Raw genomic sequence first — 16,224 nt, 5'->3', positions numbered from 1 at the left:
GGGTGCTTCTATAGTCCCTTTATGAAAGAAGGGGTGCTTCTATAGCCCCTTTCTGAAAGAAAGAGTGCTTCTATAGTTCCTTTCTGAAAGAAGGGGTGCTTCTATAGCCCCTTTCTGAAAGAAAGAGTGTTTCTATAGTTCCTTTCTGAAAGAAGGGGTGCTTCTATAGCCCCTTTCTGAAAGAAAGAGTGCTTCTATAGTTCCTTTCTGAAAAAAAGGGTGCTTCTATAGTCCCTTTCTGAAAGAAAGGGTGCTTCTATAGTCCCTTTCTGAAAGAAAGGGTGCTTCTATAGTCCCTTTATGAAAGAAGCGGTGCTTCTATAGTTCCCTTCTGAAAGAAGGGGTGCTTCTATAGTCCCTTTCTGAAAGAAGCGGTGCTTCTATAGTCCCTTTCTGAAAGAAAGGGTGCTTCTATAGTCCTTTTCTGAAAGAAAGGGTGCTTCTATAGTCCCTTTCTGAAAGAAAGGGTGCTTCTATAGTCCCTTTCTGAAAGAAAGGGTGCTTCTATAGCCCCTTTATGAAAGAAAGGGTGCTTCTATAGCCCCTTTCTGAAAGAAGGGGTGCTTCTATAGCCCCTTTATGAAAGAAGGGGTGCTTCTATAGCCCCTTTCTGAAAGAAAGGGTGCTTCTATAGTCCCTTTCTGAAAGAAAGGGTGCTTCTATAGTCCCTTTCTGAAAGAAAGGGTGCTTCTATAGTCCCTTTCTGAATGAAAGGGTGCTTCTATAGTCCCTTTCTGAAAGAAAGGGTGCTTCTATAGTCCCTTTCTGAAAGAAAGGGTGCTTCTATAGTCCCTTTCTGAAAGAAAGGGTGCTTCTATAGTCCCTTTCTGAAAGAAAGGGTGCTTCTATAGTCCCTTTCTGAAAGAAAGGGTGCTTCTATAGTCCCTTTCTGAAAGAAAGGGTGCTTCTATAGTCCCTTTCTGAAAGAAAGGGTGCTTCTATAGTTCCCTTTCTGAAAGAAAGGGTGCTTCTATAGACCCTTTATGAAAGAAGCGGTGCTTCTATAGTTCCCTTCTGAAAGAAGGGCTGCTTCTATAGCCCCTTTCTGAAAGAAAGAGTGCTTCTATAGCCCCTTTCTGAAAGAAGGGGTGCTTCTATAGCCCCTTTCTGAAAGAAAGAGTGCTTCTATAGCCCCTTTCTGAAAGAAAGAGTGTTTCTATAGTTCCTTTCTGAAAGAAGGGGTGCTTCTATAGCCCCTTTCTGAAAGAAAGGGTGCTTCTATAGTCCCTTTCTGAAAGAAAGAGTGCTTCTATAGTTCCTTTCTGAAAGAAAGGGTGCTTCTATAGTTCCTTTCTGAAAGAAAGGGTGCTTCTATAGTCCCTTTCTGAAAGAAAGGGTGCTTCTATAGTCCCTTTCTGAAAGAAGCGGTGCTTCTATAGTCCCTTTCTGAAAGAAAGGGTGCTTCTATAGTCCCTTTCTGAAAGAAAGGGTGCTTCTATAGTCCCTTTATGAAAGAAGCGGTGCTTCTATAGTTCCTTTCTGAAAGAAAGGGTGCTTCTATAGTCCTTTTCTGAAAGAAAGGGTGCTTCTATAGTCCCTTTCTGAAAGAAAGGGTGCTTCTATAGTCCCTTTCTGAAAGAAAGGGTGCTTCTATAGTCCCTTTCTGAAAGAAAGGGTGCTTCTATAGTCCCTTTCTGAAAGAAAGGGTGCTTCTATAGTCCCTTTCTGAAAGAAAGGGTGCTTCTATAGTCCCTTTCTGAAAGAAAGGGTGCTTCTATAGTCCCTTTCTGAAAGAAAGGGTGCTTCTATAGTCCCTTTCTGAAAGAAAGGGTGCTTCTATAGTCTCTTTCTGAAAGAAAGGGTGCTTCTATAGTCCCTTTCTGAAAGAAAGGGTGCTTCTATAGTCCCTTTATGAAAGAAGCGGTGCTTCTATAGTTCCCTTCTGAAAGAAGGGGTGCTTCTATAGACCCTTTATGAAAGAAGGGGTGCTTCTATAGTCCCTTTATGAAAGAAGGGGTGCTTCTATAGCCCCTTTCTGAAAGAAAGAGTGCTTCTATAGTTCCTTTCTGAAAGAAGGGGTGCTTCTATAGCCCCTTTCTGAAAGAAAGAGTGTTTCTATAGTTCCTTTCTGAAAGAAGGGGTGCTTCTATAGCCCCTTTCTGAAAGAAAGAGTGCTTCTATAGTTCCTTTCTGAAAAAAAGGGTGCTTCTATAGTCCCTTTCTGAAAGAAAGGGTGCTTCTATAGTCCCTTTCTGAAAGAAAGGGTGCTTCTATAGTCCCTTTATGAAAGAAGCGGTGCTTCTAAAGTTCCCTTCTGAAAGAAGGGTTGCTTCTATAGTCCCTTTCTGAAAGAAGCGGTGCTTCTATAGTTCCCTTCTGAAAGAAGGGGTGCTTCTATAGCCCCTTTCTGAAAGAAAGGGTGCTTCTATAGTCCCTTTCTGAAAGAAAGGGTGCTTCTATAGTCCTTTTCTGAAAGAAAGGGTGCTTCTATAGTCCCTTTCTGAAAGAAAGGGTGCTTCTATAGTCCCTTTCTGAAAGAAAGGGTGCTTCTATAGTCCCTTTATGAAAGAAAGGGTGCTTCTATAGCCCCTTTCTGAAAGAAGGGGTGCTTCTATAGCCCCTTTATGAAAGAAGGGGTGCTTCTATAGCCCCTTTCTGAAAGAAAGGGTGCTTCTATAGTCCCTTTCTGAAAGAAAGGGTGCTTCTATAGTCCCTTTCTGAAAGAAAGGGTGCTTCTATAGTCCCTTTCTGAATGAAAGGGTGCTTCTATAGTCCCTTTCTGAAAGAAAGGGTGCTTCTATAGTCCCTTTCTGAAAGAAAGGGTGCTTCTATAGTCCCTTTCTGAAAGAAAGGGTGCTTCTATAGTCCCTTTCTGAAAGAAAGGGTGCTTCTATAGTCCCTTTCTGAAAGAAAGGGTGCTTCTATAGTCCCTTTCTGAAAGAAAGGGTGCTTCTATAGTCCCTTTCTGAAAGAAAGGGTGCTTCTATAGTTCCCTTTCTGAAAGAAAGGGTGCTTCTATAGACCCTTTATGAAAGAAGCGGTGCTTCTATAGTCCCTTTATGAAAGAAAGGGTGCTTCTATAGTCCCTTTCTGAAAGAAAGGGTGCTTCTATAGTCCCTTTCTGAAAGAAAGGGTGCTTCTATAGTCCCTTTCTGAAAGAAAGGGTGCTTCTATAGTCCCTTTCTGAAAGAAAGGGTGCTTCTATAGTCCCTTTCTGAAAGAAAGGGTGCTTCTATAGTCCCTTTCTGAAAGAAAGGGTGCTTCTATAGTCCCTTTCTGAAAGAAAGGGTGCTTCTATAGTCCCTTTCTGAAAGAAAGGGTGCTTCTATAGTCCCTTTCTGAAAGAAAGGGTGCTTCTATAGTTCCCTTTCTGAAAGAAAGGGTGCTTCTATAGACCCTTTATGAAAGAAGCGGTGCTTCTATAGTCCCTTTATGAAAGAAAGGGTGCTTCTATAGTCCCTTTCTGAAAGAAAGGGTGCTTCTATAGTCCCTTTCTGAAAGAAAGGGTGCTTCTATAGTCCCTTTCTGAAAGAAAGGGTGCTTCTATAGTCCCTTTCTGAAAGAAAGGGTGCTTCTATAGTCCCTTTCTGAAAGAAAGGGTGCTTCTATAGTCCCTTTCTGAAAGAAAGGGTGCTTCTATAGTCCCTTTCTGAATGAAAGGGTGCTTCTATAGTCCCTTTCTGAAAGAAAGGGTGCTTCTATAGTCCCTTTCTGAAAGAAAGGGTGCTTCTATAGTCCCTTTCTGAAAGAAAGGGTGCTTCTATAGTCCCTTTCTGAAAGAAAGGGTGCTTCTATAGTCCCTTTCTGAAAGAAAGGGTGCTTCTATAGTCCCTTTCTGAAAGAAAGGGTGCTTCTATAGTCCCTTTCTGAAAGAAAGGGTGCTTCTATAGTCCCTTTCTGAAAGAAAGGGTGCTTCTATAGTCCCTTTCTGAAAGAAAGGGTGCTTCTATAGTCCCTTTCTGAAAGAAAGGGTGCTTCTATAGTCCCTTTCTGAAAGAAAGGGTGCTTCTATAGTTCCCTTTCTGAAAGAAAGGGTGCTTCTATAGACCCTTTATGAAAGAAGCGGTGCTTCTATAGACCCTTTATGAAAGAAGCGGTGCTTCTATAGTTCCCTTCTGAAAGAAGGGGTGCTTCTATAGCCCCTTTCTGAAAGAAAGAGTGCTTCTATAGCCCCTTTCTGAAAGAAAGAGTGTTTCTATAGTTCCTTTCTGAAAGAAGGGGTGCTTCTATAGCCCCTTTCTGAAAGAAAGAGTGCTTCTATAGTTCCTTTCTGATAGAAGGGGTGCTTCTATAGCCCCTTTCTGAAAGAAAGAGTGCTTCTATAGTTCCTTTCTGAAAGAAGGGGTGCTTCTATAGCCCCTTTCTGAAAGAAAGAGTGCTTCTATAGTTCCTTTCTGAAAGAAAGGGTGCTTCTATAGTCCCTTTCTGAAAGAAAGAGTGCTTCTATAGTCCCTTTCTGAAAGAAAGGGTGCTTCTATAGTCCCTTTCTGAAAGAAAGGGTGCTTCTATATTCCCTTTCTGAAAGAAAGGGTGCTTCTATAGTCCCTTTCTGAAAGAAGCGGTGCTTCTATAGTCCCTTTCTGAAAGAAAGGGTGCTTCTATAGTCCCTTTCTGAAAGAAAGGGTGCTTCTATAGTCCCTTTATGAAAGATGCGGTGCTTCTATAGTTCCTTTCTGAAAGAAAGGGTGCTTCTATAGACCCTTTATGAAAGAAGGGGTGCTTCTATAGTCCCTTTCTGAAAGAAAGGGTGCTTCTATAGTCCCTTTCTGAAAGAAAGGGTGCTTCTATAGTCCCTTTCTGAAAGAAAGGGTGCTTCTATAGTCCCTTTCTGAAAGAAAGGGTGCTTCTATAGTCCCTTTCTGAAAGAAAGGATGCTTCTATATTCCCTTTCTGAAAGAAAGGGTGCTTCTATATTCCCTTTCTGAAAGAAAGGGTGCTTCTATAGCCCCTTTCTGAAAGAATGGGTGCTTCTATAGTCCCTTTCTGAAAGAAAGGGTGCTTCTATAGTCCCTTTCTGAAAGAAAGGGTGCTTCTATAGTCCCTTTCTGAAAGAAAGGGTGCTTCTATAGTCCCTTTCTGAAAGAAAGGGTGCTTCTATAGTCCCTTTCTGAATGAAAGGGTGCTTCTATAGTCCCTTTCTGAATGAAAGGGTGCTTCTATAGTCCCTTTCTGAAAGAAAGGGTGCTTCTATAGTCCCTTTCTGAAAGAAAGGATGCTTCTATATTCCCTTTCTGAAAGAAAGGGTGCTTCTATATTCCCTTTCTGAAAGAAAGGGTGCTTCTATAGCCCCTTTCTGAAAGAAGGGGTGCTTCTATAGCCCCTTTCTGAAAGAAAGGGTGCTTCTATAGTCCCTTTCTGAAAGAAAGGGTGCTTCTATAGTCCCTTTCTGAAAGAAAGGGTGCTTCTATAGTCCCTTTCTGAAAGAAAGGGTGCTTCTATAGTCCCTTTCTGAATGAAAGGGTGCTTCTATAGTCCCTTTCTGAATGAAAGGGTGCTTCTATAGTCCCTTTCTGAAAGAAAGGGTGCTTCTATAGTCCCTTTCTGAAAGAAAGGGTGCTTCTATAGTCCCTTTCTGAAAGAAAGGGTGCTTCTATAGTCCCTTTCTGAAAGAAAGGGTGCTTCTATAGTCCCTTTCTGAAAGAAAGGGTGCTTCTATAGTCCCTTTCTGAAAGAAAGGGTGCATCTATAGTCCCTTTCTGAAAGAAAGGGTGCTTCTATAGTCCCTTTCTGAAAGAAAGGGTGCTTCTATAGTCCCTTTCTGAAAGAAAGGGTGCTTCTATAGTCCCTTTCTGAAAGAAAGGGTGCTTCTATAGTCCCCTTCTGAAAGAAAGGGTGCTTCTATAGTCCCTTTCTGAAAGAAAGGGTGCTTCTATAGTCCCTTTCTGAAAGAAAGGGTGCTTCTATAGTCCCTTTCTGAAAGAAAGGGTGCTTCTATAGTCCCTTTCTGAAAGAAAGGGTGCTTCTATAGTCCCTTTCTGAATGAAAGGGTGCTTCTATAGTCCCTTTCTGAATGAAAGGGTGCTTCTATAGTCCCTTTCTGAAAGAAAGGGTGCTTCTATAGTCCCTTTCTGAAAGAAAGGGTGCTTCCATAGTCCCTTTCTGAAAGAAAGGGTGCTTCCATAGTCCCTTTCTGAAAGAAAGGGTGCTTCTATAGTCCCTTTCTGAAAGAAAGGGTGCTTCTATAGTCCCTTTCTGAAAGAAAGGGTGCTTCTATAGACCCTTTCTGAAAGAAAGGGTGCTTCTATAGACCCTTTATGAAAGAAGCGGTGCTTCTAGAGTTCCTTTCTGAAAGAAGGGGTGCTTCTATAGCCCCTTTCTGAAAGAAAGAGTGCTTCTATAGTTCCTTTCTGAAAGAAGGGGTGCTTCTATAGCCCCTTTCTGAAAGAAAGAGTGCTTCTATAGTTCCTTTCTGAAAGCAGGGGTGCTTCTATAGCCCCTTTCTGAAAGAAAGGGTGCTTCTATAGTCCCTTTCTGAAAGAAAGGGTGCTTCTATAGTCCCTTTCTGAAAGAAAGGGTGCTTCTATAGTCCCTTTCTGAAAGAAAGGGTGCTTCTATAGTCCCTTTCTGAAAGAAAGGGTGCTTCCATAGTCCCTTTCTGAAAGAAAGGGTGCTTCTATAGTCCCTTTCTGAAAGAAAGGGTGCTTCTATAGTCCCTTTCTGAAAGAAAGGGTGCTTCTATAGTCCCTTTCTGAAAGAAAGGGTGCTTCTATAGTCCCTTTCTGAAAGAAAGGGTGCTTCTATAGTCCCTTTCTGAAAGAAAGGGTGCTTCTATAGTCCCTTTCTGAAAGAAAGGGTGCTTCTATAGTCCCTTTCTGAAAGAAAGGGTGCTTCTATAGTCCCTTTCTGAAAGAAAGGGTGCTTCTATAGTCCCTTTCTGAAAGAAAGGGTGCTTCTATAGTCCCTTTCTGAAAGAAAGGGTGCTTCTATAGTCCCTTTCTGAAAGAAAGGGTGCTTCTATAGTCCCTTTCTGAAAGAAAGGGTGCTTCTATAGTCCCTTTCTGAAAGAAAGGGTGCTTTTATAGTCCCTTTCTGAAAGAAAGGGTGCTTCTATAGTCCCTTTCTGAAAGAAAGGGTGCTTCTATAGTCCCTTTCTGAAAGAAAGGGGGCTTCCGTAGTCCCTTTCTGAAAGAAAGGGGGCTTCCGTAGTCCCTTTCTGAAAGAAAGAGGGCTTCCGTAGTCCCTTTCTGAAAGAAAGGGGGCTTCTGTAGTCCCTTTCTGAAAGAAAAGGGGCTTCCGTAGTCCCTTTCTGAAAGAAAGGGGGCTTCCGTAGTCCCTTTCTGAAAGAAAGGGGGCTTCCGTAGTCCCTTTCTGAAAGAAAGGGGGCTTCTGTAGTCCCTTTCTGAAAGAAAAGGGGCTTCCGTAGTCCCTTTCTGAAAGAAAGGGGGCTTCCGTAGTCCCTTTCTGAAAGAAAGGGGGCTTCCGTAGTCCCTTTCTGAAAGAAAGGGGGCTTCCGTAGTCCCTTTCTGAAAGAAAGGGGGCTTCCGTAGTCCCTTTCTGAAAGAAAGGTTGCTTTTATAGTTCTTTTTTAAAGAAAGGGTTCTTCTATAGTCCCTTTCTGAACGAAAGGGTGCTTCTACCGTCCCTCTTTGAAAGAAAGGGTTCTTCTATAGTCCCGTTCTGAAAGAATGGGTGCTTCTACAGACCCATTCTCTATAAAACAACTCTAAATCGTCTATGTAACAAGTCGTCCCTGCAATTACATTCGACAATGAACATCTGTCTCAGAAATATAAATGCTTATAAGTGGTAATATCAATCGATTCACGAGAATCAATTACAACTTTAAGAGACCACAGAAACCAGAAAAAGACACCTGCGTTGTATGACAACAACAACGAATGCTAGTTGAGGTGAATTGGTTAGGTTTACAGAACACCGAAGATAACTAACACCACCGCAGCACAATTTATTAAATATGGCATGATTTCTGGCACAAGTTGTGGGTTCTGTTGGTTTGGTTGGCGGTGGGTAAAAACTACAACGTTGATGACAATGCGCCATTGATATTTTACACCAACTCAAGTAATGACTAATAATAATTGTTTGTCTGTCTGCTTATTTCTCCACCATTTGTCTGTCTGCTATTCTGTGTTGAGCGCAGTTGGTTTCGAATTTCTTTCTTTTTCTCAGGTTTTTTTATTTTCATTGATATTTCCGCCTTTACTTGGAGTTCGGAGTGTTCAATGGCTTGTTTGTTTGGTTGAGTTTTTTTTTTGCCATAATTAGGCCAAATGTAGTCGAATTAAAAGTGAATGTAGGTTTTTAGCGTAGAATTGCTAAAAAACAAACCTTTTCTTCGTTAAAGGTGTCAGCAGAATAGAACGTAGAGTGGATAATATTTTTAGAGTAATTTTTGTTGGTTGGTGTTTATTTTATTTTTTGTTTGGTTTGAAGTGTTTCCCTGGGCTTGCCATGAAGAAGAAGAAAAGTGTAATAATTAATTTGTTGTTAAATGGGGAAATATTGTTTTTGCAATATCTTTCTGTGTGTTCTTCCCCTACCTCTCAAATGATGCTACCCTCCATTACAAAAAGTTTTACAAGACTTCCTTTCTGATATTCTTGGAAATATCTTAGTCTTGATATCTTATCATTTAACAAATATTTGTGTTTTATCGGAAATGTGTGGAAAACCAATATCAGGGAGAGTTTTAACAACAAGAATAAATTACATAAAAAATTGCTATGATGTTTGAAAACTTGTTCAGATAATATTCATATTCAAATGTAATTTATTGATAATTACCTTCAAATTGAGCAGCATGCAAATCTGGAAAATAGAAAAAAAAAATATTTGTAAATAATTCATATTACGAAATAAATAATAACGTAATTAATGACAAAATATGTTTTTGAAATTTCCAGCGCACAGTGGTTCAGAATCGTTTTTTCCAGGTCAAAACTCTATAACTATTGAACGGATAGAGATATTTTCATATTTTTTTGTTTGACAGATAACAGAATGGTTTCCTATGCATTAAAAACATTCTAATTTGGTCTATTAGTTGCAGGAATTCAGGTCAAAGTAAAAAATGAGTTTTTTTCATATTTTGCATCAAAATATAAGTATTTTTGAGTTTTTTTTTATAAGTTCTAACTTTTTAAAAAAGGTCAAACACCAATAAGCAAACCATAAAAATAAAAACAATCAAAAATATTTATTTTTTTTGGAAAAAAATTTTTTCAAACAATTTTTCCAAAATAAAAAAATACTCTGTGGGTTTTCATAAAACTCTTTTAAAACCACATATATTAAAAAATGTCTATTTGTTTAAAAAATGCTGTAATTTATATGAGGAATGGTATGGAAAAAACAAAAATCATTACCCATGTTATTTCAAAAAATTAAAAAAAAGTCTTAAACGGACGGAACGGGGCGTGTACAAAAGTATATATGAGCTGGAAGAAGACACTCTCGGGCATCATTCTGGGAAAACGGAACATTGTTCTAAGCTGTTCCCTAAAAGTTCTACTCCACTAAATTTGGAACTTCACAAAAATTTACTACCTGGGGAAAAATAAAGTATGTAGTTCGCTTCGTGTAAACGCTAGGGTAATTTGTTGAAACGGGTCTTAAAGACAACAGTCCTGCCTACCTAACAAAAAAAAAACACAATATGTGTTACAGTTTTTTGAGAAATAGCTATTCCTTTCTCCAGAAATGTGCAAAAATTACGTATTTTCCAAAATTGCGAAACAATTGTAGTATTTAGGGGCACGCCACGCCCACAACTTCCAATATTGTGACCCAATTTTTTGGTTTCCTTAGTTTCAACGTGTTTACAATCGAATTCTATATAGAAATTAACAATCGGTGGCGACAAAAAAAATTGGGGTTTTTGGCCAGGAAAATCGATTTTTGAAACACTTTGCAGTGTAGTTTTTAGCCATTTGTTACTCGGAGGAATCTTCGACTAGTGGTCGTCACCTCAACAATTAACTGTATTTTTATCGTATATTTTTTTCACCATGGGATCGGATATACATATATATCGGGGAGCTATTTTGGTCGGCGCCGGGATGGAAAAGTACCCCGGTCCATGGTTCTGTTTCGCTTGCCGGATCTGCATACACCATATGTGAACATCGACAAGATGGGTGTATGGAATAGATGCACTTCCGAGACTGCTCTGGTCTTAGTCGCACGACATTATTTTACTTTTGGAGGCCGTCTGGTGCTACAATGCTCACCATGAGCTTTGACGTTCTGCCCTAGGCAATGACTAGAGGAGTACAGCACACACCGAGCAAATTGATAGCTTCACACATTTCCACACGGTGAACGAAGACGCTCCTACGAGGATAAGAGGAGATTGCCACAGTTCGCCTGACATCACCTCCCGGTCTGATAAATGTCGTGTCCTGGCAACCCGTCATTATACCTTCAGCGGGCGAAATGTGCCTCATAGAAATAATGGTTTTAGACCCCAAGTATGTTTGGACGAAATGTGTTTCAGACAATTTGGAGTTGATTTGGCATTGTCCGTTCGTCTGTATGTATGGCTGGCTGGAGCTCACAATAACTCTCGAACGGATGAACCGATTTGGTCCAAACTTAGTGTAAGTTCGAAGATGGGTTATATCGGTCCACTCCTTCCGGTACCTGCCCCACAAAAGTTCGAAAATGTTCGGAAAATTTGTGCGCAAGGGAGTAACCGACTTGGCCCATACTTTGCACATAGTGAAATTTGTACCAGACTTAAATGAGGTTCCAATACGGACTCAATTGGTCCACTCCTTCGGGTACCTCCCACACGAAACTTCGGAAAAGTTCAGTTTAGGACCTGCTCTCGAATCACTTTGATTTTTGTTGTAACAACTTGTTTTTACTGTCCCCCATACGACGAAACAAGTTTCATCAGTCCATACTTCCTGAGCAACTCGCCTGAAAGGTGCAAAGTTCGAAGATATACCATATCCGTCCACTCCTTCAGGTACCTCCCTCCCAAAAGTTCAAAAATGTTCGGAAAAAGTGTGCGCACGAAACTCTTGAAGAGAGGGACCGATGTAATCCATACTCTGCACATCCTAATATATCTACCAGATATAGATCAGGTTCGAATATGGACTATATTTGTCTACTCCTTCTGGTACCTCCCACACAAAAATTTCGGATAAGTTCACTTTAATACCTACTCTCGAATCACTTTGGTTTTTGTTGAAGCGATTTGCATTCGCTACCTCCACTACGGCGGTAAAAGTTTTTTCAGTGGCAAGTCCATATTTCTTGGGAAAACAGCCCGAAACGTGTAAAAACCCCTATGTCACCATATGTGGCGGTCGGAGAGCACGATAACATTCAAACTGTTCAACCGATTTGGTCCAACATTTGGTCTTTGTCATATTATATCCAAACTTAGTTTCATGGGGCAATACCGGTCCACAACTTTCGTCCGGTTCTTCTCCCCAATATTGAAAAAATGTCAATAAAATGCTAGGACAGTATCAGTTGAATGGGGCAACCAATTTGGTCCAAACTTTGGACCTCCTAATATTTTGTCAAAATTTAGTATAACTTCTAAAATGGTCCATATCGGTCCTCCCTAAGGGTACCCCCACAAAGGTTAATTAATAATCCACATTCCTTATGCACAGTTAATTCCTAATCAACATTTTTGTCGGCAAGTTCAAATGTCCAAAAAGGGTCAAAGAGACCTTAAATACATTCGATCTGTCCGTAGGTGAAAGTTTCACTTCACATTGGCTTGTTGAGATATAGAAGTTCAAATTGGGACATTCCACTGACTATATCGCCTCCATATAAAGAATGTCTTGTACGGTGCGCATTAACTAACTTTAAATAAAACCACTTACACCTGTGATGTTTTTACAGATTCTGAAACAGCAATGTTCATGGACGAGAAAATTCAAAAATAAGAAAAAATCGCTGGAGGTATTTTTAAATACATCGCGGTCAATGTTCACATTTTTAGGTTCATTTTAGGTTTTCGCGATTTTGCTTGGAAACCGTACAAGTTCAGGTCACATTTTAAGGTTTTTTGTTAGGTTGTCACGATTTGCTTGAAAACGGTAAGACTTATCGAAATGGCACTGGAGAAAATCTTATAGCTTAAAAAGTTTTCCACAAGATTGGCTTTCGCAATTTTTTCCTAGGTTGTACCATTTCTGAGATATATTCCATTAAGTTGGGAAATTTCAGTCATGACATTGTTTTATAAGGAGACGGTACAGTCAGTGAATTGTCCTAAAAATTGAAAAACCTATGAAAATATCATAAAGCACAATATTGTAGAGAAATTTCACTACTACTATACATATTTTCATTAGTTCCATTTTGAAAACTGAAAAAAACCTTAAAATCTGAACTTTGACCGTGATTTATATAAAAAGCGCTCCGGCGAATTTTTTTGTTATTTGATTTTTTTTCATCTATGAACATTGCTGTTCCGCAAAAACTTCCCCTTTTTTGTGCAACATCTCCCTGTTAAAATAATTGGTGAATAGGTTGTTTTGTAAGTAGTAACGGCTAACAACAAGTACTACATAAACCCGTTATTTGTTAATGGGGAGTTAATATTTATTTCGTACCATCGCGGCTGCTAAAAACTAAATATGATACCCCTAGTATTCCTAAATCTCTTTAAACTAGACTAAAGGAAAACCTTTAAATTTTAAACTCGATCCCAAAACATTTTTAAAACGTAATAACCCAACAAGAAATTGTTTATTGTTTGCCAATATAAAAAAATGGGTAAATACAGATAAAAAGAAATTGGAAGTATTTTTCAAGTTTGTCATAGCAAATTCTTGGTAATTTTTGCCTCGAGTAACAACGAGAAGAAAAAAAGGCAAACTTGCTATGCCTTTTACTCCCGCCCCTCCAATAGCACACCCACTTCATCTCTACTTAACCAGTTGCTATTTATTCAACATTTTTTAATTATTACTCTGTTGCTGTTGAACTCACCAAAGAATGTTGTTGTTGTTGCAGCAACAACAACAGCATTCGCTACATAGCCGTTGCTATTACCAAACAATTGTTCAAATGAAATTTCCGTCTAATAGAAGTCAATTGTTTTTGAGCGTTTTTTTGTTGGTAACAAAGAAAAAAAAAGAAACAAAATAGAAAGTAATCTTTTGTTTTAGGTTTTCATAATTTCCCCTCGTATGCTTAGGATACATATAAATAGTATGGGCTTTTGTTTATTGTTGTTTCTAATTCTTAACGAAGACCGCCTGTATCTCTTGTAACAATGGTCCATACCAATTGCTTACATGAGAATAATTTGTTTAATAAGAAACTTGTATTCAAATGCCAAGTATCAAACAGCATGCGAAGGTGGTGAATAACAAATGTCAGAAAAAGAGTCGAAAGTAGAAAGTGTTGAGAATATTTCGGTTTTAATTGTTAAGCATAAATCAAATGCGATCATTAGTTTAATAAGGAACAAATATACATAGTCATATTTAAATGTTTAACCAACATCTATAGTATAGATTCTATACCAGTAATGTAGGGGATGAAAGATACCAAGCAACGGCCCTGGCCCATGGCAAAGCCCAGGACTCATCATGGTCCCTCTTTCATCGCAAATGGACACTGATTTCCCCGTGGTGTTACCTGGCGAGCTGCCTTTACCACCCTTTGAAGATAGTGAGCTAACATGTGCCGCGTGTTCGCCCATAAAAACCGTTAAAAACTTGGGTTGGGCTAGTAACACATCCCTCCAAAAAGCAACATACTAGGCACAAAAAACAAAGAAAAAGAAAACCAAACCCAATAACAAAAGTTAACAACCCCCTTAAACGTTTTAAGGACCTTGATCTGATCTGATCATGATATAGAGATAGACTGCACCATCTCCCGCATTGGCAGATGTATTGTATTGTATAGTAGAAGGCCGATATAACTGCCATACAGGAAATAAGATGGATTGGGAAAGGCATTACAACAACACCAAAAGGTTACGCACCGTATTATAGGTGCCATGACGCAAGCATGAGTTTGGTTGCTGATTTGTGGTTGGTCGGAGGTTAAAACATCTGGTCTCCAGCTTTACCCCCGTGAATGCCACGGTGCTCTTGAATCTACTTTAAATGCAAGGAGCTTACACCTGGGAAGTTTTTGCGGATTCTGCAACTACAATGTTCATAGATAGGATAAAAATAAAAAAATTGCTGGAACGCTTTTTAAATAAATTAGAGTTTTCTTAGGGTTTTCAAGATTTTGCTTGGAAACCGCAAGTCATATCAAAATGGGATTAGAGAAAATATTGTAAGAAAGAATTGCAGAGAAAATTCTCTGCAAGATTGTTCTTTACGATATTTTGAGATATGGAAATTCAAATTGGGACAATTCACTAATTGTATCGTCTCCTTATAAAACAATGTGTTGACTGCAATTTCCCAACTTAAACTTATATATCTCTATAATGGCACAACCTAGAAAAAAAATTACGGAAGCCACTTTTGTAGAGAATTTTCACAGCTATAAGATTTTCTCTAGTCCCATTTCGAATGGACCTAACGTTTACAAGCAAATCGTGAAAACCTAGAAATGTGACCTGAACTTCTATATCTCAAAAATGGTAAAACCTTGAAACAAATCATAACGGTCAATCCCCTAGAGAATTTGCACAGCTTCAACATTTTCTTTATCCCCACTTCGATAGGACTTGGGGTTTCCAAGAAAAATAGTGAAAACCTAAAAAATGTGCCATTTGACCGTGACCAGAGACCTCCACCAAGGAATCCATGGTATGACCAGGAGTGTCGTGCTGCTACCAAAGAGAAAAATACGACATACATCTACGGCTACCCTACAATCAGTAACAACACGTAGCGCAGGAGAGAGGTATCGGGAGAAAAGCAGAAACATATTTTCCACAGGAAAAGAGAGAGATGGAAAAGCGGGGGTGTGAAAAATCTAGAAATGCGGGAGCCAGAAAGAATTCCGAAAATTCTACAAAAGAGTGAAATATCAAGCTTATGGTTTTGGTACAGGCACACCCCCCTGTAGACACCAGCAAGGTAATTTGGTAACTGATACAGATAGGGTTCTCAGGATATGGAAAAAGTATTTTCCAAACTGTTGGAAAACTGTTACCACAGATCCAATCCCAAAAGATGGTATTGAATGTTTACCCCCGGTCAAGATGAGGTAAAGACAACAATAAACCGGCTGAAGAATAATAAGGCAGCAGGAGCCGATGTCCTACCAGGCGACTGTTCAAAACCGGAGGCGACACGCTGATAAGGTGTATGCATCAGTTAGTTAGCACCATCTGGCAAGAAGAACGCGTACCCGACGATTGGAACCTGAGCGTTCTGTGTCCCGTCCACATGAAAGGAGATAACTCTGTATGCTCCAACTAGAGAGGCACAATTCTTCTCCCTATCGCCTACAAGATAGTGTCAGGGATATTGTGCGAACGACTAAAGCCTATGGTCAACGATATAATTGGAGCATACCAATGCAGGCAGTTTTTTTCCCTCCTTGTTTTCTCCCATCGGACGCCTCCCCAGGTGGTGGATAGGGGAACGCTCATCAGATATGACGGGTATCGCAAAAATAAAATATGCGGGGCGAACCAAAAAAAAAAGGAAAAAGGCAGCGTCTGATCGAGATTCGGCGGCAGCAAGCAGCGTCTGTACTCCAGTGGAGCGGCTGAAATATAGAAGGAAACTATAAACCCATCAGAAGGCAAGGGGAAACCACTGATGTATAATCCCTTGAAAATCGTACAAAACATGAACAATACAACGCAAAACAAACGGCCCTCAGTCTCCGGCAATCAGAGGGTGCTAAGAATCCCCGGAGGTAAAACTAAACAAAAACTTGTAATTGGAACTTGGAATGTGAGAAGTCTTTACGAAAGTGGAAAACTTCATAACACAATAAGCGAGATGAACCGACTCCAAATTGATATCTTAGGTGTCAGCGAAACATGGTGGACGGAATGCGGTGATTTCAGATCAGAAAATATGACGGTCTATCATTCAGGAAACCAGGAGGGTGCTCACAGAAGAGGAGTATCTATTATTGTTAAAAATCATATAGCGGCCTGTGTCACGGGATTCGTTCCAAAGTCAGACAGGACAATGTTGTTAAAAATAAGCGGAAAACCGCTAAATTTTAATATCATACAAGTCTATGCTCCCACTGGAGATGCAAATTTGAATGAAGTCGAAGAATTTTATAATGATATTGCGCAGTTACTAAAGATGACAAAAAAACACGAAATAACAATAATACAAGGCGACTTTAATGCCAAGGTCGGAAACCAAGAAGTTGAAAATATTACGGGAAAATATGGCCTAGGCG

At 39.7% G+C, this 16,224-nt stretch overlaps 1 protein-coding gene across 4 annotated transcripts in view; it reads right to left on the bottom strand.

The window, feature by feature from the left end:
* Positions 1-16,224, bottom strand: part of Tsp66E (Tetraspanin 66E) — a 193,696-nt gene that overhangs the window by 68,942 nt on the left and 108,530 nt on the right. For all 4 annotated transcript variants that reach the window (XM_073985788.1, XM_073985785.1, XM_073985786.1 and 1 more), the window contains exon 4: positions 8,686-8,709. The gene's annotated coding sequence lies outside the window, so the exon portion shown is untranslated. The remainder of the gene's footprint in view (positions 1-8,685; positions 8,710-16,224) is intronic.

The sequence above is a fragment of the Musca autumnalis genome, unplaced genomic scaffold (genome assembly GCF_047663935.1).
Source record: "Musca autumnalis isolate F117 unplaced genomic scaffold, ASM4766393v1 scaffold_4, whole genome shotgun sequence".
NCBI lineage: Eukaryota > Metazoa > Arthropoda > Insecta > Diptera > Muscidae > Musca > Musca autumnalis.
This window is presented reverse-complemented; position numbering and strand designations above follow the sequence as displayed.